This window comes from Protopterus annectens, chromosome 15.part0, assembly GCF_019279795.1.
Source record: "Protopterus annectens isolate FY-2018-M chromosome 15.part0, PAN1.0, whole genome shotgun sequence".
Lineage (NCBI taxonomy): Eukaryota > Metazoa > Chordata > Ceratodontiformes > Protopteridae > Protopterus > Protopterus annectens.
The window spans coordinates 581,554,484-581,581,800 of record NC_056749.1 but is presented as its reverse complement, the minus strand read 5'-3'; the positions used below and the strand labels follow the sequence as shown (position 1 = coordinate 581,581,800).

Below are 27,317 nucleotides of genomic sequence, written 5' to 3'. Positions count from 1 at the left end.
GACAAGCAGGAAAAAGTTTTCTTTCTTTTTCTGAGCTAATAGATTAGAAGATGGAAAGCATGTAAAATGATAGTTCTTCTCAAATGCTGGTAAACCATTTAATGCATTTCTAAAACTATTAGCTGTTTGTCTCCACTAGCAAAACTCCACAGCTGGAGATGGTGTGTCACCACGTGCAGACAACTAATCAAGTAATGAATGAACCATGAACTCCTGATGCATTTGTATGAGAAACACTATAATTAAAACTTAAAAGGGAAGTGGCAAGCAGTTCGCTGAAATTAAATTGTGTGACACATACAGAAAATTAATTGACTAGAGACAGTAACACCTTACTAAGTTTAATACAATTGGTTGCCAAAAAGCAATACACAGAAAATGGAAAATCAAAATCTAAACAAATGTAAATTAAGTATTAAATGTAGAAGAGATAAACGAAATGGAGGTGTGATCTAAATAAAAGGGAAGGAGAAAATCACATAAAAATAAATGGAATTTGTGGGCACAATACATGCAGAATAATGTTAAGGAGGATGAATTGTAAAATTTCAGGGCTGGCAGGACTTGAACAATTTTTGTAATGCTGGAGTGAATGATAATCATTAGTCAGATATGCAAATGGGCACATCTCCCAAGCCAGGAATGGCAGTCAAAAGGAAAGGTACACATTAATCTAAAGCTAACATTTATTTACAGAACAGACCAATAGCGAGATGTGGTAGTAAGACTAAAATCAAAATTATTTCAGTTTTAAGGAATATGTCAGTGATACACCAGTAATGTTAGGATGTGTGTTAAGAGTCATAAAAATTCACATCTAGATTTTACATCATGATACGCTCTGTGTATAACACAAAAATTTCTGTCTCATATAAATCAGTAAATATACTTCACTAATTTACATTTATGTAATTAGGTGCAGCAAGGTATCCTGTACTGAGTTATGGTCAGACAGTTATAGATTTTGATTCACTATAATAAAGCAGAACACTGAGAGAGAAAAAAAACACCAAAAAACAGTGCGGACCTGAAAGTATGTACTGTATGAAGTTATATAACTAAGTAAATGAAGGAAGAGTGATCTTGGGAAGCACCAGTCATACAGTCATATGTTCAATGTTAGCTGTTTTATAGATACAGTTACAGTAATGCATGTGCACAAGTATACACACATACACACACACACACACACACACACACACACACACACACACACACACACACTCACACACTCACTCACTCACACACTCACTCACTCACACACTCACACACTCACTCACTCACTCACTCACACACTCACTCACTCACACACTCACTCACTCACACACTCACTCACTCACACACACACAGACGTACACATACACAACAAAGTACAATGCTAAAGTGGAAGAATGGAGGCAGCTTAGATAAGCTGGATGACTGAACAGTGATACAAAATATAGGAATAGATAACTGGAAGAAAGAGGGGTAAAATGAAGAAAGAAAAAGAGGAAATAACAACTGGACAGCATTGGGAAAACATTACACCACTCTGGGGATAAACTGTGGTCAGTAAGCAACAGAAAGGATGATACACAGGATGACTAGGAACACATTATTGCCAGCAGTAACCCCTTTTTAACACTGGCTGTGGACATTTCTGATTCAGAGGCAGTCCTAGCGCAGTGCTTTACTGCAAAGAGAAGCAGCACCACAGGAAGTTGTCTTTCTGGTATACTGCAAATGCTATTGAGGCATTGGAGTAGCATATGATAATTAGCCATATGCACTCCCTCAGAAATGCCTGCTGTAAATTCTTTATGTAGTCAAGTAATTCATAGGACCACTCAGGTGCATGAATCCTTACTGTCAGACATGTTAGGCCAAAGGTTTGCAATCAATTACTCGCAATGGGAGATATCACATTAGAGGTAAGTGGATAGGAAGTGTTATGGTGTGTATCTCTGTGGCTGCATGTGTCATGTGTGAGTGTATGTAGAGCTGTGAGTGATTTTAATCGTGTGTGTGTGTGTGTGTGTGTGTGTGTGTGTGTGTGTGTGTGTGTATGAGTGAGAATGGGTGAGGGGGTTTGATCTCTGTTGTGTGTGTGTGTGTGTGTGTGTGTGTGTGTGTGTGTGTGTGTGTGTGTGTGTGTGTGTGTGTGTGTGTGAGTGAGAGTAGGGGCACTTATTCCTTTCGACTCCTTCTAGATTAATAAGAAGCAGATATAATACAGGTTGGGGGAGCACTACGCACCAGGGGAACTTTTTTAATTACCCGAAAAGTTAATAGAACTGTGAGGTTGTGAGGTATTGCCAGCTGTATCAGGAGAAGTGACACAGTGCATGTGTGGCATATGCCAGCATGACTGGCTGAAGTTTTGAAAATAATCTTATGTCATTTGACTGTCACATTCATTTGTACAGATGCTTGTATTAAAATGTATTTATAAATGTTGCATATATTAAAAATGCTGCAACAGAATCTTTACAGAGTCTGATTGTGAACTGTGCCAGAGTCAGGCGACTAGATGTGATGTAATTCTAATGAAATTGTAATTGTAATGAAATCTGATATAAAAGATCTATGTCAGTTACCACAGTTCAGTAATAGTAGTTCAGTAGCTGGTTGTAAAGTTCAGTGTGTGTGGAGTATCTCATCTTGCCTTGTGGAAGTCAGCATCTCTGCAGTACATCCTGCCTTGTGATATTAATGAGTTAACTATGGTTCGTTTCTTTTTAGTAGTTCAGTTAGGAAAAGTACTGTGAGATTAGTTTAGTATTATTTCTTTTTTCTGCATGTTAGATTCTATCCAACTGTGTTATTTTATATTTCCTATGACTGAAAACTCATCTTTATTGTAACTTAACATTAAGTATTTTCCTGTTTTCTATTTTTATTATCCATTATTAAATATTTTTATACCTTTATATTGTGGCTGTTTTTTTAGTGAATATTTTTAATATCTTGAGAGTACCTGTACTTATTTCAGTATCACTGTGGCCACTCCAGAAAGCCTTACTGCTTTGTTACACTCTACCATTTTTATCAGTATTAATATGACACAGTATAACTGGTTAAGAGCCTTACAGTGTTTGCCTGGTGGCAGCAATCTACTCTGTGGTCTGGAGAGAGATGACACAGCAGGTGAATATGTGTCAGTCTTTCCCGGTTGTGTGTGTGTGTGTGTGTGTGTGTGTGTGTGTGTGTGTGTGTGTGTGTGTGTGTGTGTGTGTGTGTGTGTGTGTGTGTGTGTGTGTGTGTGTGTGTGTGTGTGTGTGTGTGTGTGTGAAAAATAAGATATTCAAGTATGTGTGCCAGATACTTGGAACTGGGACACAGTGCTCCAAGGTGGGTCTTGTTTGGGATTTGGAGAGACAGAGAGTCCTGTCCCAGTGGAACATGTGCCCTGTATGCTCTTGGGTGAAATTGTGTTGGATGCAGAGAGTTGCATTTGAAATACTGTGTAAATCCACTCCTGTCCTGTCCTGTCCTTAGTGATGGTCTCTCACTGGTGTCGATGGTGAGGATTGAGGCTCCTTGATTCCTGGCCAGGGGTAAAGAGGGACCATCACATATTGGTGTCAGAGTAGTGGGATATTAATTGGACTTCAGTAGCAGTTGTCATTGAAGGTGTGTGTACTCTCAACTGCCATAAGGTAAACATTCAGAGTTTCAGTGTCACAACTGTTTTATTTATTTTTGTTAGTTTAGTCAGGGAAAACAGGCAAAGATGTCAGCAGAAGACTGAAGCAAGCTGATAAAGAATCAATTGGCCAAGGTGTGCAAAGCCAGAGGACTGGTGCATGCCAACCTGACAAAAGAGGATATGATTTAAGCCTTAATAGCAGCTGCAGCATGGTCCAGCAACGAGGGAGACAACCAGTCTGGTCATAGGAATGTGCAGCCTTCAGAAACAAGACAGTTCATTTTTTCTGTAGTTAAAGAGACTTGAATTGTAGACTGAAGAGAGATTGCTATATTTGGAGACTGATGAGAGCGAGAAACAGCATCACCATGAACTGGAGGCCAAACGTTTAGAGGCTGAAGAAAGGTAGAGGCAGTGTAAGTATGAACTATGACATTTGGAGGCTGAAGAAAAGGAGAAGCAGTGTCAGCCTGAAAAGGAGATACTGACTCTGACAGGATCATGGAGATAATGGGGAAGGGAGTAACTGAATCCCAGAAGCAATAAAGGCCAGTACATTTCTTCCACAATTTAACTCATTCACTCCAGTGCAGCTAAGGAAGTTTGCACTGTAACTTCCAATGGGCAGAGCCTAAGCCTTTTGACAGAATCAAATTATGTCTTGAAATTTCAAACAAATGTTCATATCTCTGGAACCATAGGGGTTATGAAAGAAGTATAAGTGGAAAACTCTTCCGCATAAACTTTTTTTATAATGGTAGTATTCTTTAGGTTCTAGGTTATAAACAGAATTTTATAAGTCACAGTAAACACAGTAACAATTACATTTATTATATTTTGTAAACAGCTTACAATATCTCAACAACCACTCAAGTTGCATACATACTGTCAACAACATTTTATTCATTTAGCTGAGAGCTATCATATGAAGCTAAGGAGTTCTGTCTGTGTTACTTGTTTGTTGAGATATTTAGAAAATTTTGAACATTGTATCTATATAAATTAATATCATAAAAACATCACTTAATATCATTTTACCTGCATTAGACAGAGGTCAAATATTAATGCAGTTGAGTTTGCCATTCTGCAAGATTTAAGATTAAATCTTTTAAAATCTTGTACATAGCATGGTTTTGGAATTATTGATTCAAAAATGAACAAGCAATATTTGATGCCTAGAGGCATCAGTAGGAGTTAACTGTAGATGCACCTGGAGGCATCACTCGGATGTAATGAGTTAAAGATGATACCGATTTTGATAGTTTTATTCATATATTTGAAAAGGTATGTAAATAGTATGATGTTGACCAAGAGCTCTAGGTACGCTTCCTGACCCCCTTACTCCATAGTAAAGCTGTAACTGCTGTTTCCAAATTGTTTGATACTGAGTGTTTAAATTATGAAAAAGTAAACCAATGTTTGCTAGACTATTTTACGTTAACACCTGAAGCTTATAGAAAAAAGTTTCATGAGCATAGATGCAAGGGAGATGAAAGTGTGTGTGATTATATTGCTGAGTTAAGCATTTATTTCCATATGTGGGTGAGTGGATGTCAGGTCACCACTTTTGAAATGCTGATGGACTTTTTGGTGAGGGAACAAGCCCTTAGCACTTTGCCTGAGGACATGCGAATCTGGTTGGCAGACCAAGAATGTAACTCTGCAGATGAGCTGGGGAGAAAAGGGGATCTCTACTTAGTAAGCAGGGCATCACTGCATAAGAAGGGGATACCCAGTACTGCACATGGACATAAGGCAACCCCTGGTGGGCAGCCTAAATCACCCAACAGAGTCTACCAGTAGCAGGGGAAGCCACTAGTTCAGGTACATGACCAGGATCAATGGTTAGATGTTTTTAAATGTAACCAGATGGGCCATGTAGTATACAAATGTCCACTGAAGCACGGTGGGGAACAAAAGGTGAGGGAGCCAGTAAGTGGGAATAGCTACCCATCAATGGTAAGTTGTCTGGAGACAACAGAGGTGCCATACTATTACTGGAGTTTGTATCCTATCTTAGTGGATGGAAGACAGGCCACTGCTAAGACAGACACAGTTTCTGACATTGTGAAGCCTGCAGTGGTTAAAGAAGAGAAGTACTTGCTTGGGCAGTCCACACCAGTTAGAGCTTTAGGAGGTACCCCATTCCAAACACCTTTGGCCAGGATTCGCCTTTACTGGGAAGGGGGAAAAGGGAACAAGCAGGTAGGTGTGTTTGAGGATATCCCTGCAGATGTCTTAATAGGGAATAATTTTGACAGTGTAGTACGTTTTGTGCATGCGGTTACACACAGTCAGGCTTGGAGACAGGCAGGTAGGTCTGGTAGCCTGGGGGTACCCAGACATACCCCATGCCTGAAGCTGGGGCTGGTGATGTAGTTATTTCAGGGAGGAAACTACCTTGTAACAGTGAGCTTGAAAGTGAACCACAGCTACCGGTAGGTACCAATGTTCCCGTGGACAGGATGCCAGAGGTGAGTGGTAGTACCCAGCCTAACAGGTAGGCACTGTTGTTAGAAGATACTAGGCTTCCTTTGGAAGGGGAGCTAGGAAGGGTCACAAAAGTATAGTTGAGACAGGCACAGCTTTCTGAATCTACCTTATGAGGCTTGAGGGAGGAAGCTAAGGAGGCACCTAATGCTCGAGAAAAAGAGGAGTCTGTATACTGGAACAAAGGGTTACTGTACAGAGATGGACCCCAGAGAGAGGGCTAGAGAGTGAGGTAATACAGCGGTTGATAGTGCACAGAGCCTACCATCTGACGCTTCTAGCCATGGCCTATGACATTCCTTTTGCAGGTCATAGGAGCATAAAGCATACCAAGAGACGTATTATGCAGAACTTCTATTGGCCTGGAATTGCAAGGGATGTAAAAGGGTACTGCAGGACCTGTGAGCAGTGCAAAAAGGTAGGCAAGAAAGGGGACAAGGTCAAAGCTCCATTGATGCCTCTATCTGTGACTGAGGAGACATTTCAGAGGGTAGCTATGGATATTGTGGGTCCTCCGAGATGAGTACTCCAAGTTCCACAGAGAAGAAGTATATCCTGGTGGTAGTAGATTATGCTACTAGATATCCAGAAGTGATGGCTCTGTACTCCATTAAAGCAGAGGAGGTGTTGAATGCTTTGTTAGAGGTGTTCAGCAGGGTAGGTTTCTCGAGAGAAACACTGACTGACAGAGGTGCCAGTTGTATGTCAGACCTGCTGGCTTGTCTGTGAAAGCATTGTGGGGTGAAGCACCTAAAGACTACCCCTACCATCCCTAGACTTATGGTCTTGTGCAGAGGTTAAACTCTACACTAAAGACCATGCTACAGGCATCTGCATACCAGTTTATGAGGAAGTGGGACAAATATTTGCCCCATCTACTGTTTGCATACAGAGAGGTACCCCAGGAATCCACAATTTTTTCACCCATTGAATTACTGTATGGGCATAGGGTGAGGGGTCTTTAGATTTGATTTGTGTTGAGAAAGAGGGTGAGAGTGTGAATCCCTCAAGGAGTCTTTTGTTGCATATGTCCTAAACCTCAGGACAAGGCTTAGAGATCTCATGGGTTTGGCCCAGGAGAACCTGGCAGCAGCCCAACAGCAGGAAAAAGTTTGGTATGGCAGGAAGGCTCGAGCCTGAGAGTATGCTGTGGGACAGCAAGTTATGGAACTCACTCCTGTTAGACACAATAAGCTGCAGGCAGCTTGGGAGAGACCCTTTGAAGTGGTAAGTAAGGCCAGTGACATTAATTATATAGTAAACCTGCTTGTCAGGAAGCAGGGGCACAAATTGTACTATGTTAACATAATGAAACCTCAGCATGTCAGGAAGGTCCTGGGCAGACTGTAAAGGCAGGGATGTCCATTATGCCCAGTATGTATCAGATGGGTATGGCAGATGTCTCTTACTTGGGGCATAGAGTGGGGAGTGGTAAGATCAGGCCAGAACCTGCCAAAGTACGAGCTATTCAGGCGTGGCCTACCCCTGTTACCAAAAAGCAAGTGAAGGCATTCTTGGGGACAGCAAAGTACTATATAAAGTCCATTTTCAATTATGGTACAATAGCTGCTCCCATTACAGACCTGACAAGGAAAAACAGGCCACATAAGTTAGTGTGGACCCCAGCCTGTGAGCAGGTATTCTAAAAGCTTAAATGGGGTTTTGGGAGGACCCCTGAATTAGCCAGTCCAGATTACAGCAATGCCAATGCAAATGTATTCACAAGACAGGGTATATGCTGAAGTGTTCCCAGACAAGCCCTTTCTCTCAAGCAATGTTTGAAAAACTAGCTTGAGTCTTCAAAGGAGAGGGAAAGATGTGACATTATGAGGTATTGCCAGTTGTATCAGGAGAAGTGAGATAGTGCATGTGTGGCATATGCCAGCATGACTGGCCAAAGTTTATTTGACTGTCACATTAATTTGTACAGATGCTTGTATTAAAAATATATTTGTAAAAGTATCTTATGTTAAAATGCTGCAACAGAATCTTAACAAGAGTTTTGAATGTGAACTGTGCCAAGGTCAGGTGACTAGATGTGATGTAGTTCTATAATCAGCTGAAGGAAGGAACTCTGGCAGCAGCAGTTTGCTTTTGTTTTTCTTTGGAATCTGATATAAAAGATCTATGTCAGTTCAGTAACAGTAGTTCAGTAGTTGATTACACAGTTTAGTGTGTGTGGAATATCTCATTTTGCCTTGTGGAAGTAAGCATCTCAGCAGTACATCTTGCTTTGCAATATTAAATGAGTTAACTAGGGTCAGTTTCTCTTTATTTCAGTTAGGAAAAGTACAGTGAGATTAGTTTAGTATTATTTTTTTTTTATGCATGTGCGATTCTGTCCAACTGTGTTATTTTATATTTTTTGTGACTGAAAACTCTGATATTTAATATAACTAAACATGAAGTATTTACCTGTTTTCTATTTTTATTATCCATTATTGAATATTTTTATACCTTTTCATTGTGGCTGGTCTTTTAGTAAATGTTTTTAATGTCTTGAGAATACCTGTGTTTATTTCAGTGTCACCGTGGCCACTCCAAAAACCCTTACTGCTTCTGTCACACTCTATCATTTTTATCAGTATTAATTTGGCACAGTATAATTGGGTATCCCTTTGTAAGAGCCTTACAGTATTTGGCTGGTAGCAGCAATCTACCCTATCATTTGGAGAGAGAGGACAGAGCTGGTGAATCTGTGTCAGCCTTTCCTGTGTTTGTGTGTGTGTGTGTGTGTGTGTGTGTGTGTGTGTGTGTGTGTGTGTGTGTGTGTGTGTGTGTGTCTGAAAAATCAGATATTTAAGTATGTGTGTGCCAATTAATTGGAACTGGGACACAGTGCTCCAAAGTGGATCTTGTTTGGGATCTAGAGAGAGAGAAAGGATCCAGTCCCAGTAGAGCATGTTCCCTGTGTTCTTTTGGGTGAAATTGTGTTGGATGCAGAGAGCTGCATTTGAAATACTGTTTAAATCCATTCCTGTCCTGTCCTTAGGGATGGTCTCTCACCAGTGTCAGTGGTGAGGATTGAGGCTCCTTGATTACTGGCCCAGGGTAAAGAGGGGCTGTCACAAGAACAACAGGTTTTAATGCATGAAAAACATATGTGTGTGTGTGTGTGTGTGTGTGTGTGTGTGTGTGTGTGTGTGTGTGTGTGTGTGTGTGTGTGTATGTGTGTGTATATGTGTGTGGGGGGATGATAATAGACACCAAGGAATCTGTTGAATAATAAAGCCCCTTCAGTGTGAATTGCACATTAAGTTTAAAAAGCTAATGTCTGGTATTATTGATGTGTACTGGTCTGTAACATATGAGAGCAATGTTAAGACTTCTGGACAAAGCTGAGTGATACACTAGACACACCAGGGACCCTTTCTAAATATTATTCTGATCCACTTAAAAAGTTAATAGAGCAACAGGTCTTGCATCCTAATGCATTTACTGAACAATATGAAGAATGAAACTCTGGCATTACCGAATGGCTGGAATAAGTTGTAGTTTATAAGGGACAATGACAAATCACTCAGGGACATTTTGTAAACATAGGAACAGATAAGTATGATAATGTATTTGTATTTATGTGTGTGGTGGAATGAGCGGTGGGTGTCTGTGTTAACTCATTGCACTGGCTGCCAGTTGTGATTACCACAATGGCAGCAGAAAAGGGTCTATTAGTGCTTGTTGAAATCATTGAGTGATCCAGAGACATGCAGATTAGCTGACTATGAAGTTTTTCCCTTATTACGGTTAGTGTGACACCAAATTGATGGTTTCCATAATTATGTCAAAGCCTGTTTTTGTCGCAGCCTTACTGCTTGTGGTTGAACCTGTGTTTGAATCCTGGTCAATGTGAGAGGTAGGGCAAGAGTGTGGTAAATAAAGGTGATAGATGATGTGCTTAATGGAAAGCACTAGAGATAAATAATGTAGTTTCTAGCAGAAACCTTAACTTGAAAGGACTACAAGGGGTGGTTCCAAAGAGAGCTATGTGCAAACCAAGAATGGAGCTAACACTAAACTGGAGAGAGTGGTATCATGATTACTCATGCCCACACCTCCCCCCACCACTTCCCTATTTAAAGAGATTAATTTGTGTTAATACTTCAAACAAAAGTATTGGATCCAATGGCACAAGGAATATTGGAAAAGATGAGTGTGCAAACTTAGCATACAAACTTTTATTTACACTCTTTCATCCTCAGACTTCCTTAGAACATAATACAAAAAATACAACTACTGCTGTGCTTTTATACAATTCCCAATTAACTCATACAATCATATAATTAAAAATAATTGCTTATACAAATAATTAACAAAACTATCCTGTTAAAAGGAATATACAAGGTAAAAATATTTGTTCATTTATTCAACCACAATTTTCTGTGCTTCAAAAAACATTTAACGTTAATCACTTCATTCGGGTCAGGCTTCTTATCTGCTTCTAATTTGATCTGCCAATAGGTTTTCCTTTGCCCTAAGAAATTTTTAAAGTCCCCCTCCCCTTGAATCTAATGTACCTTGTTCAATGATAGAAACAATAAACTTTTTATGTGTTGAGCACATCATATAAATACATTCCCAATTTCATGACATGATTAAATGGGATAGAAAAAATAAACTTTTTATGTGTTGAGCACATCATATAAATACATTCCCAATTTCATAACATGATTAAATGGGATATAAAAGTAACACTGCAAAAGATACTTAGTTGTATGTGAGAGCATTAATCCGTTGTGATTGTGATTTTTGTTTGGTTTACTCACTTTCCTGTTTTCTTCAGTTTGATACTGCTGTGATGTGAACCTGTTTTCACTTGTCACTGCAGTACAGGTGTCTACATCAATTAAACAGTTGGCTTTTATATTTAAAAGCATTTTTTTTAAGTATGATTGATTTTGTCATTTTTTTCTGGTAATGATTTGCACCTTAAGGGGTATATGAAACACCAGAGTTTAACTGCATGGAGGGAAGAGGGTGTTTCTTGAGAAACGTTGTTACATGGCAAAACACTGTTAAAAGACATTGACTAAATTAGTTTTGGGGTCCTAACATCACACTTGTAAGTTTTAGCCCACAATATCAGTCTGATAAAACTGTATGTATGAAAAGATGTTTTTTTTATAATTCTCAGCACAGATTTTGTTGACAAATTAACAAAGCTTACTCCATGCAGTCCATATTTCCCAACCTATTGTACATACTGTTAATTTAATTTCATTTATTTTTACTAAATTGCTTAAAATTTAAACAATGTACAACAGTAAATGCCTAAAAAACAAATTAAAATGTACAATTAACTTATTAAACTCCAGTGATGCTTCCAAGTTTTTTCTCTAGGACCATCTTAGTTACACTTCTAAGCATCTAGTGTTACCTGTTCATATTTACATTAATAATTCCAAACTCCTGATATATACAAGCTATTGAAAGGTTTAATTTTAAAACTTATATGATGGGCAATACACCTGCACTGACTTTTGACATCTGTCTAGTGTAGCTAAGCAGATATTAAAAGTTTATATATTATTGATTTACAGTGTCATAATTTTCACGTTTCTCTAAATATTTCAACAACCAAGTGATACAAAGTGAAATCTGCTTAGCCTCATATTGAAAGATAACAGTTGGATGAACAAAATTCTGATGAGTGGTTATTGAGATATTATAAGTTATTTTCAAACTATATTACAAACATAGGTTCATAGGTGTGTACTAGGCTAATAGCCCTGGAGCCTTTACAAGCCTAGCCCATAGAAGTGCCCTGGCATTGTGCTGCCTGACATCAGTTCCCAGTGTCTCTATCAAGTAGAGCCACTGGAGTGATCCCCGGGGTGAACTTTCTATTTCCCATCCACTCATCAAGATTTCTCCTGAAGAGGGCCAGTGAGGTGCTCTGCTTGACATGTATGGGAAGTATATTCCAGAGCATGGGCAGTCTCTGGGTTATGAACTTGTCCCTCCATCATGTTCTGTTGATTGTGGTAATGAGGTTGACGTCTCTGGAGCGTGTGGTGCGGAGGGATTGGGATTTTTTTTTTTTTTTAGATGTAGCATTTCTAACAGTGCTGGGTCAGACATGACTTTGTAAGTCAAGCAGAGATCACCTCTTAGTAGATTATATGAGACAGAGAATAGCTGGAGTTTTTTGAGTCTGTCCATGTAGGACATGTGTTTAAAGCCTAGGATCCTCTCCATGAGGTACTTTTGTGGCTTCTTCAGCTGTTGCATGTGTCTAGTGAGGTACATGGCAAATGAGACATTATACTCTATGATTGGTCTAATGAGGGAAGAGTAGAGAGAAATGATGACCTCTTTCTTCCTGGATGCAAAACCCTTGATAATGAGATGTGCTACATAGAAGGACTTTCTGACCACAGTGGCAATGTGGTGGTCGAAGGCGAGGTTGCTGTCAACCTGTGTCTCGAGATCTCTTATAACTCCTTCAGTGTTAGGTGGACTCCCATTGATGTGGTAATTAGTGGGAACTAACTTTTTTCCAAAGGGAATGATGATGCATGCTTTGGCATTGCGCTTAAGGCCATGGTTTGGCACCAGTCATTGGTCACAGTGAGGCCTTTCTGTAGGATGTCTGCATCACTTGGGGAGTTAATAATGGCTCCTAGCTTGCAGTCGTCTGTGAACTTGGTCAGCCAGAATCCCTCCGTGTTGGCCTGGACTTCTGAGAAGTAGATGCCAAACAGAAGAGGACCCAGGACCGATCCCTGTGGGACTCAACTCATGACTGGTTGGCAGTCTGACTTGGAGTCCGCTACATTTACACAGTGGGTTCTATCTGTGAGTCAATTTGCAACCCACCTAACACTATAGGGGTTGATGCCTAGTTTGGTGAGTTTATCAATAATTCCTGAGTGAGGAATGGTGTCAAAGGCCTTGGCTAGATCAAGGTAGGCTGTATGAACTGCCTTACCCTCATCCATAGCTCTGGTGACTGACTCAAAGAAGTCAACCAGGTTGAGCAGGCATGATCTACTCTTCACAAAACCAAATTGAGTGGGATCTAGAGTTTGGAAATTCCCTATATCCTTGTTAATTAGGTCCATGATGATGCACTCCATAGCCTTACATATCAGACTCATCAGGTTAATGGGGCAATAATTTCCAGCATCTGTAGTCGCTCCTCCTTTATGGAGAGGGATGACTGTAGCAGTGTGCCATTTGGAAGGGACAAAGCCTGAGGTGAGGCTGTCAGGGAACAGGGCACACAGATGTGGTGCCAGTTCACTTTTTAATTCACAAAGAACACAGCCAGGGATATTGTCGGGTCTCATGCAAGCTGTATTCTTGGCCTTAGACAATGCAGCTTTAACCTGTGCTGCAGTAGTGCTGGGTGCCTGGCCTTCTTTTGATATTGAGATTGGTCCTTTGGGGGGAGGGAGGGGTAAAGTTGGCACTGAAACTGTTGGTCAGTATGTTGGCTCAGTATAGGACGTACCGCTGTGCAGTAACTCAGAACAAATCTGGGTATTACTGTGGAGATTCTTGATATAACTATAGAAGGCTTTGTGGTTGTTTTTAGTGTCTGCCACAATTCTGCCTTCATAGCTGGCTTTGGAGGTTTTGATGAGGAATCTCAACTTTTTGTTGAGGCTAATAAGGGAATTTTTCCAGTCTTGAGACTTCACCTTTTTCTGCAACAGTTTCTTCCTTCCATTGTAGAGTTTATTAATGGCAGCAGACCACCAGATTGGCTTCCTTTTTTGGAGGAGAGCATCTTGGTTCTGTTGGGTATGGCTAGTTCCATGCATTTATGTACATGTTCATATAGTGCATTGTTGTGTGATTCATCAGTCATACATCTATTTTCCATTGGCATGGGTGCTGTGAAGTTAGGCACCTCTGTTTTTAGGAGTCCAAAGTCAGCTTTAAAGAAGTTTTTCATAGTGGATACCTCTGCGGGAGATATGGGTGAGGTGTGGCTTTCCATGGTGATTAGTTTGTGATCAGATCTAACCAGGGAGGAATTGACTACTGGTGTAGAGCAACGGTTGCCCATGTTAGTAATAACCAGGTCAAGAATGTTGCTTCCTGTAGTGGGGGTAAGAATGAGCTGGTCCAGGGCATTGGAACTGAATTCCAGGAAGCGTTGGGCCAGTACAGTAGTGCATGAGTAGTTTTCCCAGTTGATGGAGGGGTAGTTGAAGTTAATATTTACTGTGCTATTGTGACTTATAAAATCCAGTTTAAGATCTAGACTCAAGTGACTGCAGTCATTGTAAAGATTATATTTGCCATTTAGACTTCATTAGTAAAAGTTGTGGTTCAGGAAATATAAACATTTGTTTGAACTGTGGGTATATAATTTGATTTTGTCAAAAGGCTCAAGATACAACCATTAGAAGTTATGCATCAGACTTTCCAGCTCTATTGGAGGGAATGCATATAGAACAGAAATAACAAAGCTACAGCAAAGTGCACGATAAATACAAAACACAGACACCGTCAAGGATTGCATTGCTTTAAAACTCTATAGGAATAAGCAAAAAAAAATAAATAAATACTTAGAAAACTAGGAAATATTAAGATTCTACCTGGGTTTTACAAAAAAATCCTAAACAGGTGATACTTAAAGGACATCCTAAAGGAGGACTCTAGCTCAAGTGTCCTAATTAGGGAATGTCGCTGATCCCATAAGTAAAGGAGAATCTATCCAAGATTTTCAACCTTGATCTGAGAAAAACAATCACACCTTCAACTGATTTATAAGTATATGAACTAAGATATAGAGTGCCAAAAGCTATTTTAAATAGGTGAGACTTGGATGGTGTAGGAGTCTAAAGAAGATCTCAAAAACTGTCACAGTTGTCACACAGCCTGAATTTCACAGCACAGGACCTGTAAGATTCAGTCAGAACCCTTGGTGCAGAATTCGTGACTTGCAGCAACCAGGCATGATCTATGTCAGAGACCTTAGTAAAATATTCTACAGTAGTCCTGACAAGATAATACTTCAGCATGAATAACACTGTCAAATTCACAGACAGGAAAAGGTGTTTGATGTAAGTGCTGGTCTTCAGATGGAAGTAGGATTGGTACTTGTCACACCTTGTCTTTAAGTGTCAGCACATTGTCTATACTATATCCAGACCCTTAACCTTGGCAGAGAACTCTCACCAAATATTTACATAAACATGTGTACTTTGGTAAAGTGCCTAAGATGGGCAGATAATGTATTCATCAACAGTGTCTTTGCTGTCACAGTGCCAAACTTAGGCTATTAGTCATCCATGTAAGTAGGGAATCCAAAAAATTCCCCTCATTCAGAGAAACTGGACATCTGAGCCTGAGAAAAGGAGTGATAACAGCAGAGTATCATCCGAGTAGCAGATAAAATGGATCCCTTTCCCTTGTGTGATTTGCTTCAATGGCAGGATGCACACTATGAATAGTAATGGAGGCAAGATGTAGTTCTGTGGTCTTGTGTACTCCCTAACATAACTCTTTGAAGAATTAATCTGTGAATTAGCCTTTTGGGAATGACCTAAGAAGTAAGTAGCAAGCCAATTAAGTGCAATAGCAGACAAACCAGAATAGATTTGAACATGGTCCATTAAGATTCTATTATTCACCATGTTAAAATGCAAATGTTTTATTCCTTGCTATGACAAGGTAATTTACTACTCTAACCAAAGGTGAATCATAGTAACATGTCCTGATGAAAGACCTGTCTGGAATGGATCAAAAAGGTCTTGAAATGCAAGGTAAAAATGCAATTGTTCATAAAATACCTTGTCACCAACCTTCCCTAAGGATGGGAGATTTGAAAAGGGGCAAATGTTCTCCAGTCTGTATGGATTTAAAGAAGGATCTTTTAAGTATCTTTTACGTTACAAGAAAAAAACCTTGACTTCAAAGAAGAACGTACAATCCAGAAATTAATCTAATCCAGGAACTCCTAGCAGTAAGAGTTTTCTAGCAAGCCAGGGTCTGGATCTAATCTTCAATAAGTTGGTTAAACAGCTGAAATTATATTCAAGTTATTGTCATAGCTGATATACCTAAACTCGTTCCAAGAGATATCAGCACAGTTTGCAAAAAGACTTCAGAAGAACCCAGTCATTGATGGTTTCAGGAGAGGGGAGCTCCTTATCATCAACACATTGTCTTCTGCGAATAATATGCAAATTCTTCATACCTTGCTGTGACTAATACTCTCTGAACAGAAAGAAAGGATGGCCTGAACAAGCTTATCCATTATTTAGAAAAGCAAAGCTGGAAAATTTAATGTAGATGAGCTCTTATCAATCAAGACATTGCTTTCTTACAGAATGTTTCTCTTGACATTGCTCCATCTGTCCAACTCACCTAATTTCTACCTACGTCTGTTATCCATACAAGTACCCATCTTTTTTTTTTTTTTTTTTTTTTTTTTTTATGAAAACAGACAGGTAGAGAGTTACTACTTTGTTTGCTACCTAATTTTTCTACTTATCATTTGCTTCCAGTTTTCCAGGCTCTGGCCTGACTTCTTCAGCATACTTGTATATCTTTAAGAGACACTTACACCCATCAATAGCACCTCAAGACAAAAGTCCACACCCCCACTTATTTAATATTCTCACTCCAGGGTTGCACTGCAGTGGGGCAGGGGCTATATTCATTTTCGATCAAACGAACTTCAACCAAGTGAGCTTTCAGTGAAGTGAAATGCCTGGAATCATTTTCGACTAAGTGTTGTGTCTTTCGGCTTTTCCCGGTTAGGGGTCGCCACAGCGGAACTCCGGTCCGCTAATGATTGGCAGTTGATTTTTACGTGCTGAGGTGCCGACCCTAACACACATTCGACCAAATGTGTGGAATCCATATATATATATATATATATATATATATATATATATATATATATATATATATATATATATGTATATTTATATATATCTTACTATGTAACCTGTGGAAGATTTATGTGGATATGATGATGATGATGAATGACATTTTAATGATGATGATTTTTTCATTGTAAAGTTTTGGTAAACATTCCCTTTAAGTTAATTTTAGTATCATAGATATGAAATCTGAGGCATGTGTATAGCATATCAGGATACGAGGATTTGAAATGTAGAGTGGAAAGGTGAAACTAATTTCTGTAATGGGGAAGTTGTGAGTATACTTAATGCATAGACTTAATGTGATTTTATATGGTCAGATGAAGTCACTGGGATGGTGGTGAAAGCGCTTACCTTTTTGTGATAAATAAATTTAATGTTTTTACAGCCGTACGTTATACGACCGTTTTTTTTTGCTTTTGTCTTTGTACGTATTTGCTGCTGCTACAGTACGGTCATGTATTTACCTGCTTAGTGTTTATTTTTATTTTCATTTTATTTATTTATTTTATTTATTTGCAGTTGGTTTACTAGGGTAGTCCATTGGGCCAAGATGAACCCATTTTCAATGGAGTCCTGGGGAGAAAAGCTCCAGACAAAATAATGTTACATTAGGTTATTAGAGATTATTATACATTGTAACAATTCAAGCAGGAATACACATTAAAACAAACAATACAAATGCATTATATATTGTTACAATTCAAGCAGGAAATCCATATTATAAACAAACATTACAAATAAGTTGACAATTAATGAAACTTGTATCAAATACACATTATAAGGGGTATACAAAGTTAAAATGAGAATTTGGTACAAGTTAAGAGTCAGTATTCTTGCAGAATCTCAAGACAGTATTCTAGCAGATGCCCTAAATTTAATGAGAGTGCTATAGTTAGGAGGACTTGTGAATTTTAGTGTTTGTTACGTGGGGTGGAAGCAGGAGCATTCTCACTGTCATGATCATAGAAATTAGTGTTGATCACTAGTGTTTTGAAAACAAGCCTAGCTTTTCTTGAAATCACATGCATTACTTGTACAAGACCATAATGGCTTATACGCTTCCTCACTTGTATATCCCATGTGCAAGCCTTCTTTTGGATTCATTCTCAAAGGGGTATCTTTTGTAGACATGAGGAAGTACCTTGTCCTGAATGTAAACAGTTTTGGAATTAGATCCAGTATTTTAGCATAGACGTCATTAGAGTGCGCATTGAAGGCACTGCACATTCAGAGTGTACTAGCTATATCTGTTAAGAAACACAGTTTCTGAGGAGGCAGACTGAAGAAGCATTCAGTTTAAGGCAAAAGCCAACAAATAAGCACAAACACACACACTCACACACGCAAAAACAAAAAAAGGTCTATCACACTGTCACTTGTCTGATTCAACATTGTGTAAATATTTTATGGGATAATACACAATTCAGTTTTAATAGCCCTGGTATAGGTTCATTTATCAGTCATAATGTACACTTCCTAGTTTTACTTCCTTGTTTTTTTGCCTAGTCAAGACCCATCTTGCTGTCAGACACCAGGCATGTTCACCGAGTGCTAATACATGAGGAACTCCAACTCCCATGGTGAATCTTTTCATGGAGAATATCTGCAGAAGGCTAGTTGGCCACTACATTGCAATCAGAGAAAGTCTTGATCACAAGTTACAGCCATCAGCTTAATTTCTCTATGCTTTATATTACTTTAAAAATTAGTTTTTGTGATCAGAGTTTTAGGAATCTTTAAGGGAAGCCATAAGGCATGCATGGCTGTGTTTTGCAAACACACCCCATGTATATTACCCACATCTCTTGATGACTATATATTTACTAGAATATCAGCATTCTCTATTAACAGTCATGACAAAATCTCATACCGAAATCTCATTTATTCTTCACTTTTTGAAATGAGTGAAGAGGATCCAAGAAGTGATGCCAGAATCCTGTGGGATAGCTCTCAGATTGAGTGCTGTTGTAGAGTCTGAGAGAAGGAAGAAGGTGGATTTATGTTTTTTTCTTCTTTTTTCTCATTTTATATGAGTTTGTGCAAAATGGGTTTAGTATAATCATATACACATACTGTTCAAGGATGTAGGGACTTGCCTTCATTTTGGTGTATGCTTTATAACTTTGAGTTGCAACTTTCTAAGGTTTTAAACATTTTAGACTTGCTTAATCATCCATCAGCTGAATGACACATGATTATACACTGTAAATCCAATATGTAATGCTAAGATCTCCTAGGACGGAATATGATATATAATGTGACAGCTGATTACATATCACATATACAGATGACTGATGACCTCTTTTAATTTTCCCTCAACAAGCTAGTGTGAAGTACTGTAGTAAATTAAAAATCAGTTTATTACATCATTCTCAAATGGCATCTGTAGTACCACTGATATTTGTATCATTCAAACTAGATGGATTATAATTTGTACTTAAAAGTACAGTCTCCTCAAACAATACAGCATGCATGTTTCTGCAGTTTTTAGAAGCGGCACTGGGACCCAAGTTGATAGCAATCTCTCATTTGACAACCACGTGGCCAAAGTGGTTAGAAAAACATTTTATATAGCCCACCTAATCATGAAGGGATTCACATCTAAATCAGGGGAGGTCATCGTGCCTCTTTACTCATCCCTCATCAGGCCCATAATTGAGTACAATGCCCCTTTTGGGATGTACCTTACCAGACACCTGCAGCAACTGGAAAGACCCCAAAAGTACCTCACCAAGAGGATCAAAGGGCTCAAACAAATGCCATATGCTGCCCGGTTAAAGAAACTCCAGCTCTACTCAGTGGCATACCACCTGTTCAGAGGCGATCTGTGCCTAACGTATAAAGCCATGTCCAACCCGGAATTAATGAACATGCTGCACCTCAGAAAATCCAAATCCCATCGAGCTACGCTCGAGAGACTTGAACCTCAGCACTGAAATAAATAGGACATGCTGGAGGGACAGATTCATAACCCAGAGGCTCCCTTCACTCTGGAATAAAATCCCAGTCCAGGTTAGGCAGAGTCCCTCATTGACTCTCTTCAAGAGGAATCTTGATGAGTGGATGGGAGATCATAGGTTTACCCCAGGTATCACTTCTGTGTCACTGTTAGACAGAGGCACAGTATACTAACCTCGAAAAAGGGCATAGCAAAATAAATTTAAAATGTGTGGCGAAAGCCAAACACATTCTGGCTAGGCTTATAAATGCCCTAGGGCAGATAGCCTAGTATGAACCTATGAACCTATAATTGCTTCTGTGTTCTAATGGAGTTGCCATCACACTGCTCATGCAGTAGGTTATACGCCCACCATTGTTTCAGTGATTGTTATTACCACTTTGACAACAAGTCTTGTTTTACTTTGTTTCATTTATGGCTTTAGAAGTCAGTGTTTTTGCCTAAGGCTTGCAATGACAAACTTATGATCAGTAACTTTTGAGTCTGACAGGCTTTCATTCATATTCAAAGTATAAAAAAAGGAAAGATACATATTATACTCTGTTTACATCTGAATAATGCAGTACAGCTCTATTTTCTATCAGCTACTGAAATTAAAAATAAATAAACAAACAACACCAGTGATGTTGTGTAATGCCTGTAACAGATTTACAGTGTTTTTTTAGCAGACGTGGTGTGTAATGAGTCCATAAATCTTAGGCAAGCAAAACATTAATGAATGCCAGGTCTGTAGTATCAAGTGGTATGGTGTTGTCTCATATGCTGTCAGCTTGGGGTTAAGGCCTAAGACTGACAGAGCAGAACAATTGCTAATGAAGGGTTATCCTTTCTCACAATGTCCTGCACTTGGGATGGCACAGACTTGGAAAACTAATTTCTGGCACTCAGTAAGGGCCACCCACCAGGCTGCATGGGCAACATATCCAGCCAGTGTACCTTAGATATGTAGGTACTCATGATATGTGCTCAATGATCAGCTGCATGACAATCATCGACTACCATCCCTACATGCCGTGGAAGTGTCTAAACTGACTGACAGTCAAGATGCTGCCCAGTGCCTTTTGAGATTTATTTCCAGACTAAGGGAAGACCCCTATGCGAGGTTATGTGAGGTTTCCCAGTGTACTTACTGCATGCCAACGTAGTGGAGGATATCCAGGACAGGCATATGATCTGCATTAGCCAGGAAATGCTGAGTAGCATAGATGTGAACAGGACTTAAACGCTGCATGGCACACATCTGCCTGCTCATTATTCTTATTCAGTTTTGGTGGCTGAACTGCAGTGCTAAGTCTTACTGTTGCTAGTTACTGCTTTGTTGTGGACCTGCCTTCTACTGTAACCTTCCCTAAACTCTTTGAAAAAGACACTGGCAATTAGTCACTTAGTTAACTAGAATTAAATGCCTGCATTTACCAGTCTTTAGGACAGAAAGAATAAATACATCATCACCACAGCAATTATAATTTTAAACAATTGCAAACCATGTGCTTTAATTCTGCATTTGGTAGTATCACCTAACCCTGTGAGTTGCATGATAGACCTACACTATTGCAGCTCACAGAAGAGCAGCAAAACTATTCCCACCACCACCAAAATTTAAAAACTATTGAAGTTTCCCCTTTCTTGATTCACTATATGAGGTTATCTACCAGCGCAGGTACTTGCTTGGAGTAACATTACTGTACAAATTACTAACTCTGTAAACTTCAGTAGTCTATATCCACTTTCACAACTGTCTTTTTGCTGTTCTCTTTCGTACAGACTTCCATCAGTTGATAAAGACACAACCTTGCTAACAAGTGTTTCTGTCCTCTCATTCACATCCAATCTTAATTTGCTCTCAGATACAGCTATGTAAAATGCAGTTTCAGTTTATGCCAAACATACGTAATTCTTTCCAGACAGTTAAAACAAAATTTCCACCTATCATTTCAAACTTTTCAACAACTTATATTCCTACAAAGTGAATGCTTCTGTATGAGTGATTGTCCAGTTTCCATAGCAAAAGCAGAGATTATAATGAGGGTAGACAGCTCGTATATTGCATAATGTCAATGTTTTTATTAGTTAAAGAGGAATGCTTGCCAAGTGAGCCATTAAGTTAAATGAGCAGCAAATGGGATATATTTTCTTACTGCCCAAGATTATATCTGCACTACGCATGCCGGCAGAGTATGTCCTGCTTTCTTCTACACACCATGAATATTTTCTGATGATAAATGTACTTCAAATAACTGTCTATATAGTACCTCTGAGCTTATTTTCTGTGGAACTTTTCTCCACTGGTCCTTTGTGGAAAAACAGCATGCTGAGTAATGATAACCAAATTGAAGTGTAATAAATAAAAGGTGTGTGTGTGTGTGTGTGTGTGTGTGTGTGTGTGTGTGTGTGTGGTCATTTATACATATATGTATTTTACTGCATATACCACGGACTGCCAGAAAAATAAACCAGTATGTGTTGGCAAAGATGAAACCTAAACATTTCCCAGAAGCTCAGATGACAAGACTTCGACTTTTATACTTTAGACATAACATGCAAAAAGAAACATAATTAGAGAAAGACATCATGTTTGGCATTGTCTAAAACCAGTGTAAAAGAGGACAACCCCTAATGTACAGGACTGATACAATAACTGCAATGATGGATACTTCTTGATCAATGATTAGTCATCAGATCGAAGACAGAGCACAGTTCGATGACTAGTCTAGACAGTACATAACAACACGCACACACACATATATAGAAAATGTCTATTTTTATGTACATGTATGCGTGTCTGTGTGTGTGTGTGTGTGTGTGTGTGTGTGTGTGTGTGTGGTGCATATATTTATTTATTGTGTGTGTGTGTGTGTGTGTGTGTGTGTGTGTGTGTGTGTGTATGTATGTATGTGTGTGTGTGTGCATGTGTTGAGCTATGTCAGTTGATTGAGTTTTCAGAAAATCAAAATTCATATCTGCGAAATGATATGATCACATTTCTGAAAACTCAAACATTAAAAAAACACAAAAATCTATCTTTTTTTACATTTTTGCAGGGGGGGTAAGCCCCCTTGCACCTTACACCCCCTGGTAATTATATATACCAACTCAAAGATTGCACTACATTGAGGAAAACTGTAAATGTCCCAATTGTCACTGCACCTTGAGCTCCATTCAAAAACTTTGGGTTTTCAGAAATTCAGTCATATTGTCTTGTCGATATGAATTTCGAGTTTCTGAAATCTCTATCAACTGATTGGGATCTGTGTGTATGTATGTATGTATCTATATATATAGATATAGATACCAATACAGATATATATAGACACACACACACACACACACACACACACACACACACACACACACACAGACACATATGCGTTTTTGTGCATTTTTATGCTTTATATTGAACGGAATATTTATGAAGATGAGTAACTGTACAAAGTAAAACACAACAAACCAGAGATTATTTAATGTAATTAAAAATAAAAGAGATTGTAAAAGAGGAGATTTTTAATCACAGACCATTTGTTTTTCAGTGCCTAAAGCAACACTTCATACTAATTAATTTGATTTCCTGCTTTTGCATATTTAATGTATATTCAGCCTAATGGTTGGGATGACGAAAGAAGCTTTTGGTGTTAATGCTTTTTATAGAATTGAGACAGCCTCATTTAAGAAACAGGGCTCAGTTTCTCAAATATGTAAACTGCAGTTTTAACACACTGATGTTTTGTTTCACTAAGTGAGAATGTGTGCAGTCTAAATAAATAGCATATACCTACATGAGAAAAAGAGTTGTCAGTTAACAACTAGAGTAGCTTGATGGAAGACTGTGGGGGTGTACAGAGATATAAATGTTGGGTAGTTATAAGCCACAGGGTGTAGTGTGAAGCAAAGAAGGACTGTATTCTATGACAAGAGAACAGTACCAGAGGCCTGACCCTGAGCAAAAGGACTTGTATTTTTTTCATTTCTACCTTGTTCTACAAAGGACTAAAACCAGGACTCCAGCACAAATGAAGTACAAATTCTGAAATATACTTTCCTGGGATAAAAAAGCAATAAGACTGAAGAGTTGGGACCTTAAAAGTAGCCACAGTGATATCACAATGTAGTTCTAAGATTGCAGTGAACAAAAAAAAAAAAGCAGAACAAAATATTGAAATCAGATTTATCAGTCTAGAGAAACGTGTTTATTATGTATAAATATAATAAACACTATTATATTTATACATAATATACAATTTTACACATATACATGCATTTTATATATGTATATACACACATATATGTTATATATAAATGTGTGTGTCATTATTTACACTCAGGCAAAATTATTGAAAAGGCTGTTTTCATTATGTGGCTGCTTTCCAAAATATTTGCTAATTAGCTTCCGGGGAAAAATAATCTGGAATGTAGCCCTGCTTCCATCTGCAGGTCAGGCACAGCACTGTACCAAACAGTGAGAGAGTGCTGTAGCAGCTAATATATTATGCAGGACATAGCTGGTGGCTAACTTGCTTAAAAGATACTCCTGTCACATGCTGAATGTGGGTAGGAGCTATGTTTTGGGTCTTAGATGCAGATGTCTGTGTCATCTTGTGCTGATTAGTTGAACACTTACCTCCCTATAAAGTTTTTAAACAATGTGTTTTGGGTATGCAGTTTTCAGACAGTTATGCTAAGTACACATTTAAAAGATATATTCTAGCGTTTAAATTGTCTTAGGTGTATTCTGTAAATAGCTATGTAATGATCACAAGACACAGCATAAAAATGACAAAATAAGATGTGCTAATTGTAGTTGGAAACTAAATTAAGTGTATTTTAGTTTTTGATACATGTAACGTGAAAGCTGGTGAGAAAATTGCACCCCTCGGCTGTCCCAGTGGGACACCATTAAAGCTGCTTCTCACTTGAGAAGAGAGGGTCCAGTTTTGAAAGAAGGTCTGACAGGCTACTATCCTCTTTTCCAAATTAGAAGAAAGTTTGACATGACAACATGCTGTCTATCCAGAATGATAATGTGGCAACAGATAAGGTGAGAGACAGCTCTGTTGCTAGGGATGCATACCTTCTTATCTTGGAGACAGGAGGTGTTCCCCACTTTTTGGGATCTTTACATGACTGCCTTGAACAAAAACAGGAACATGGGGAAACCACAGAGAGATAGGGAAGAAAGGAAGGAAGGAAAAGAAAAATGGTTGTTCTCAAACTTTAAGTCTGAGACGTAAGATTCTTGTCAAACACTAACAGACCTGATATGGGTTATATTCCCTAAATGACCATAACAGAATATAGACTAATCTTAAACAAAGAAAGACTGGAAAAAGGATACATAGAATTAGACACTTTGTCTCTTTTCTTCATCTTAACAAACTTATGTGAACTGCTTTTCTGATTTGAACACTTGCCATAATGTCATGTCTAGCGTGTTTGCTGATTTGTATTCTCTAAAGCACACCTCTGTAGGAAAGAAGCTAGAAATGGATCTCAGCTTATTATGACTTTCCCATTCATCGGGTTTTAGTTACATTAAAAAAAAATAGTTAAGTTAAAATACAAACAATGAAATAAGAGTTCCCTTTTTTGGCATGAAAGGGTTAAATATGTACTTACCTGAGTAATTGGTGGTCTTAATGTCTGCTTACTTTTCCTTTCAAAGAACAGGCAGCAGGTAGCTGAAAATCAGGATCAAGGTGGCAACAGTGGGATTTGTTCTACGTCCACTCCCATTTCTGAAGGGAGTAATTTTAAACAGATCTAAAGTCCTTTCTTCTGTCCCTGTGTATCTGTATCTGTGATGAAGTCTGGGCTATGAAGTGGATGTGGGGAGGGGTGGTGGCTTTAAGTGTAGTGACACAGTCGTCAGGAATGTCTCTTGCCCCCTCTTTGTCTTTTTGTCTCTATTGCTTTTTGTATTCCAGCAGGCTTCAGGAATCAGTGAGCTCTTCGATCTATGTGTGGGGGAACTGCCAGTGCTGAACCACTTAATGTTCCTAGGAACATGATACTTTCCTCCGGGGTCCTAGTGCCTGACTTATTATCTATCCATTCAGATGCATTACACTTAAATCCTACAGTGAAACAACAAGGAAATACACCACTAGTTTATAGATCACTTTACCTAGTCATGTTTCAGACCTGAAGATGGTATCTCTGTAACTACAAATACTAACAATGGCTGTATTACTATCATTTCTGGAATGAAGTCCCTGGTGGTAACCGTAAATACTGAAACAAAGCATGCACCTGTGGATTCAGCCTTTGCTGGGCACATCTGCAGGTAATATTGCATGTGGTGCAGTCAGGTGTTACTTTAATCTTTTTCTGTATGAAATAGAAGAATCCACAAACTGCTGTTAGTTATACATCTAGAATTAAAAATGCTTATTTAGAAATATGTGGTAAATGTGGTATCAGCTTTTAACTGTATCCATTTCACTGCTGTTTAACTGAAGTTTATTTTCACATATTTTTCTATTCAGCTCTGCAGAGCAGACAGACATTCGAGTGGGGTTTATTTCAAACTTCGACAAACCCTCTATGCATGCTGGAAAGATCCCAAGCAGTGGATGTAGTGTGTGTGTGTGTGTGTGTGTGTGTGTGTGTGTGTGTGTGTGTGTGTGTGTGTGTGTGTGTGTGTGTGTGTGTATGTGTGGGCCTGTGAATGTTTATCATCTGCTTTTGCAACATTACCCTGATAGAGTATAGAATAGTGTTAAACAAAGCAAGAATATGTGGATGCATCTGCCTCACCCTGGTGAACCCTGGAGATTTACTGGCAGAGCATGCTTCATAGGACATATGGCCCTAACCTCCTATGTCCCACTGTCCTGCTCCCACACATAATGTCATCTGGATCATTTTCTTTAACTTTGTGGGATTGCATTTGGATCATTCCCTAGCTGTATGTCCTACCATGGCTCAGAATCTACAAAATGCCGGTGTCATCCTGATAACAGTTATTCTGTTCACTTTTTCTAGCTATAGGGAGTGCAGTCAGATTTATGAGGTCAGTACTTCATGCATACACCTCTGTACATGTCTTCAGGGCATTTGTTGGCAAAAGTCCCCATTATCTGAGGTCCTGTTATATTTGTATTCATTTATGTTTTCTATTTTTTTTAAATTTTGTAATCGAATAAATGGGCTGGTCAAATAACCCTTTTCAAAAACAACCCAGAACAAAAGCCTTAATGCAGACAATCACAGTTCAGTAAATTATAAAGCAAATAAGTTAATATATACATTATTTACATATCTAGCAGCAATAAATGATAGTGCCAACATAGTCACTTACTAGAAATGTTAGCCTTTTGGGGTGAAAAAAATTCCCTTTTCTTTGAAAGAGAAGAAGTTGAGCTACCTCTTTGTTGTGAGGTGCTTTTCCTCATCACAA

At 38.7% G+C, this 27,317-nt stretch overlaps 1 protein-coding gene across 1 annotated transcript in view; it reads right to left on the bottom strand.

Annotated features, from left to right (window-relative positions):
- LOC122789932 (serine protease 23-like) overlaps positions 1-25,898 on the bottom strand; it is a 163,751-nt gene extending 137,853 nt beyond the window's left edge. Inside the window, exon 1 of the mRNA XM_044057405.1 lies at positions 25,535-25,898. The gene's annotated coding sequence lies outside the window, so the exon portion shown is untranslated. The remainder of the gene's footprint in view (positions 1-25,534) is intronic.
- Positions 25,899-27,317: the final 1,419 nt, after the last annotated feature.